This window comes from Podarcis vaucheri (genome assembly GCF_965113315.1).
Source record: "Podarcis vaucheri genome assembly, chromosome: 8".
NCBI lineage: Eukaryota > Metazoa > Chordata > Lepidosauria > Squamata > Lacertidae > Podarcis > Podarcis vaucheri.
Window position 1 is genome coordinate 63252528 of NC_138766.1, and position 4859 is coordinate 63257386.

Consider the following 4859-nt stretch of genomic DNA (forward strand, 5'->3'; position numbering starts at 1 on the left):
AGCTGTTCAAAAGGGCAGAACATTTAACATCTTAACCTTGTTCTTCGGGGACTTTGCCTTAAGTGTGAGGCCAAGGTCAGCTCCTTCAGCTCACTGAGCTCTCTTAACTGGTGGTCCACTTTTCAAGCTGCACAATAAACAGGAGCATTTTAAACTGTCCTTATCTCAGAGGTATACATAGCAAATCTTGTGTGTGTCTACTGAGAAATTTAATGGGACTACTCACTGGTAGTGTGTGTCTACTGAGAAATTTAATGGGACTACTCACTGGTAAGTATAGGATTGCAGCCTAAATATAATTTAAAATATAAACTGATATTAAAGGAAGGCTGTCCAGAAACATCATGGATGCCTCCTGTAGCCTTAATCAGTCCCTTCCAAATCATATGTGTCTGCTTTGATAGAATGCAACATTAATGCAATATTAGAAAGGTAGGTTTATTTACTAACATTTGCATCCAAGTGGAAGTAAATATAGTTGTGAATTTTGCCCACATCACATAAAACACTGGGTAAGCAAGCTGGGCTTTTGTTTGTTGGTTTATACTTATGCTTTAAATATTGAAATTAGTGATTTGTTGCAATACGCCTTGGGGAGAATATAAGGGCACAATAGAATTCTATTCAGCGCCTTGCCTATTATTTGTGAAAGAGACAAGTCTACAGATCTGAGATGGTGTCCCTGAGGATGCAGGAACTGCATCCTTCAAAGCCAAATATGTGTCATGACTAGTTCAGAAAGCAGAAGTTCCATTGTCAGTAGCGGAATACTCATCCCTTAAACTATTTCTTCATTGCAGGATGTCCCCTTTCTGTTTTTATAAGCTTTTGATTTCATTGCTTATAACACATTTCCTTTACAACAATGGATCCTTACTGTGTTTACTTATATATGGTAAAACATATATATGGATACAAACATAATGTATGTGACTATAAGTAGTCAAAGTAATAGTATATCAAAAGTAAATTAATAGTCACCTGATATGCATAGTTAAACTATGTTGATTTCTCTATATTCCCTATATTGTCCTTAATTATAATACTTACAGGGGGATGAGCCTGTCGGTAGAGCATGAGACATCTCAGAGTTGTGAGTTTGAGCCCCACATTGAGCAAAAGATTCCTGCATTGTGAAGGGCTAGACTAGAAGCTATATAGCACAAACAGCCCTAAGACCAGAGCAACCTAAACAAATCATACAAAGGCCTGAGAGAAGAAATGTTTCTGAGAAGGCAATGGAATCCTGTCAACATGGCCTTCTGTGCTTCCATAGTCAGCACACACACACACACCCCTGCCAACCTCAGCACCCAGACAGGATGGTGTGGGAAGAGGTATTCTATCAAACACCTAAGTTCCAAGTAATTCAGGACTTCATATGTTAATGCCAACATAGTAACATAGGCAACCAGTAAAAATTGGTGTTACATGAGATTGCACGGAAGTTCCAGACAGTATTCTAGAGGCTGTATTTTGGGCCAGCTGCAGGGCCCAGACTGTTCAGTGACAGTCCCATGTAGACCACCTTGCAGTAATCTAAACAGAAAGTTCCTTTAGAGTATGCAGAACTCGATCCAGGAACAACCATATTTAGCAAATCAATCAGAGCAGAAAGTAGGACCTCCCGGCACAAAAGCCACAAAGGGACAATGCTGGATCAAAGAGCACCCCAGACTATATACATCTTCTTTCACAAGCGCCTTGACTCCATCTAAAACAGACCAAATGCCCAGTTCCCAAAACACAAACTGTCCACCAACACTGCCTCCGTCTTATATTCCTCCACAGTGCATATAGTAGTGAGTTCTCACATGCACGAAAAATGCGCAGTTTTACAGAAAGATGGGAGAAAGCAAAGCCTGCAAGCTGGATAAGGTACGGAAAGAAACCTCTCGGCTGTTCACTACCTTTTTCAAGTTAGAAGCTGTCTTCCAAATAGATGTGTGTTATGAGGGGAAATGTACCCCTTTTGAAATGGTGCAGTGGACTGAGGTATATGCCAGCACCAGTTCCCAGATGTTTTTCCATGTAGACAAAACAGATGTCTCAAATCAGTGCTGCCCTGTGGTAAACACTGGGTCTAGACGAAAGATAACTGACTGGGGAGTCCTGGGGATTATTTTTTCCCCTCCCCTCATCTCCGAAGAGCAGGAGCACAGCAAGAAGACTCTTGTGTGATGTTATCATCACAATAGGAAAGTGACGCTGTTAACTATTGGCAGTGTAACTATTGGTATAGCTGAAGTGTTATTGGCAACAATCCCTTAAGTACAGGATGAGAATGCTCAGTGAGGCTTTCCAAGGCAAGACAATTCAGGGCTATTTAGGAGAGGCAAAGAGGGACAGCCTCCTCTCCAATCCCCCCCCCCCAATTCCTGCCTATTGGACCACATATAGATGTATTCTTCAGAGCAGCCTATATCCCTGGTTATAAAAAGGTAAAGGACAGTTAAGTCCAGTCACGAACGACTCTGGGGTTGCGGCATTCATCTCGCTTTACAGGCCGAGGGAGCCGGCGTTTGTCCACAGACAGTTTTTGCAGGTCATGTGGCCAGCATGACTAAGCTGCTTCTGGCGAAACCAGAGCAGCACACAGAAATGCCGTTTACCTTCCCACCGGAGCAGTAGCTATTTATCTACTTGCACTTTGAAGTACTTTTGAACTGCTAGGTTGGCAGGAGCAGGGACCGAGCAACAGGAGCTCACCCCGTCACGGGGATTGGAACCACCGACCTTCCAATCGGCAAGCACTAGGCTCGGTGGTTTACACCACAGCACCACCCGCGTCCCTATCCCTGGTTATAGTGAGATATAAAAATGCACCTCAGCAAATGTTCTTAAATATTTTGTTGGTTTGTTTTATGCATTTATCAGTGCTCTTCAGCCAGAAAGCTTCCCAGAGCAGCTTACACAACATCAGTAACAAAACAGGAGACGGGGGTTTTTTTGTTGGTTTTTTTGCAATTAAATCTTGAATATATCCAGTAGTAGCCTTGAACCTTGATATGAATGTTGCGCTTCCTGAAACCCGAAGTGACATGCCTGAACCAACGTTTAAGTCTCCCAAGTGAAGCAGACAAACCATAATGTCTTGTTAGATTGTCCACCAGAATAATTTCATGAAAGGAGCTTTCATGGTGAGCAGGGGTGAAAGAAGACCTAATTCCATAAGCTCACAACATGCTTTCAGGTCCAAGGTAAAGGCATCTTAGAGAACCACACACTTTCCAAAATGGTTGATTTAACACTTTAGGTAAACCGACACTGATTTCCAGCCTGAGAGATGGAACTACAATGCCTCGAGTTCACACTGATTATAGAATGAACTGAGGCTCCCAGGCACATATTGCAAATCACCTTGTTAAAATGATTGCCACATAATTCTGCCACACATTCTCTTATTTGTATCAAACCCATTTAGTATGTGCATTTATTATCATTTATCCATTTGCCCACTGATAACCAGCAGGGGTAAGTAGCTCTTGTTCTGTCAATGTCTGATCATCCAAGGAATGGACGGACTTTCAAAACAGTTAAAAGCCTGTTTCATATGTATAGGCTTTCCTCAATACACTCTGGAATGTTGTCTGCAAAATGCACATGTGGGCAAAAATGTTTATCTCCGGCCTCCAATAGTCTGGCACTAAAACAGAAATTTATGTGTACATCAATCAAGGATGCTGTCACTGGAATACTCAAGGGTCATTCAATTGTTTCTTTGGCAAAAGTTTTGCCTCTATGCGTTCAAAAACAAAATTAAGTTAAAATGCAAGTTAGTTAATTTGTACATTACATTTTTTTTTGGGGGGGGGGAGAATGCCAATGGGACCATTGGTCTCTCACAGCTTTTCCTTACTGTAGTCATGTGGAAAATGAACATAGGTTCCAGTGTAATAACATCTGGGAAGTGGGCAGCAAAGACAAATTACTGAGCATTTTTCAGAAGAGAGAAGCTGAAGGTAGTGCCAGCAGGTATGATTTGTGAACAAACCCAGAATCTTTCATACTCTGATTGATCATCAAAAAGGAATAAAGCTTGGACAAAATGTTAATAACAAAAGCTGTTTGCGGTTATTACAAAGCAAAACATACATTGCATATTCTATAAGCATAATGCTCCCAAAACTAAAATAAAGTTGGGATGTGCCTATTTTGGAATGTTCACCAGTTTTAAATGGATGTTATAAAATCCAAGGACTTAAGAATTCATGCCCAGTTGGGGCATGAAGACTAACATGCCCATGCCAACATTTCTTCAACTAGCATAATAGCCACCATGATGAAATTCCTCAGGGAATAGAAACACATCCAAAATAGTCAGGAATGATGTCTACTGAATATAGCAGCTAGATATAAAGCATTTCCAGAATAGGAAATGCTCTTGATAAGTAATGTAAATATATTAATATTTATTTTAATCTATTTATACATTGTAGCTTGCTTTCCTACCATTTCCTCAAAGCTGCTCGTCAGATAAATAAAATTTAAACATTAAACATTAAAATATTAAAGAATGTGAACAATGTGATCACAGGAGATCAGAATCAGAAGAGAGGCTCACAATCACTTATGGGCCAAATGTCTCCTTAAAAGGGAAAATGTTCATGGCCCTCCTGAAAAGGCTGAGTAAATCTGGTGCATTTCTGACATGAGGGTGGGTTGAAGGAACCATCACAAAAAAGGCTCTTCCACCAATAGAGTCTCACCTGTCACGGTAGTGGCTCCTAACAAAAATGAAAACCTGGAGCGGTATATATCCGTCAGATATCCCAGGACATGTAGGGCTTTAAGGGCTAATTGCAGCACCTTGTCTCAGAAACCAGCCAATAACCAATACAACTATTGTAATACTTGTA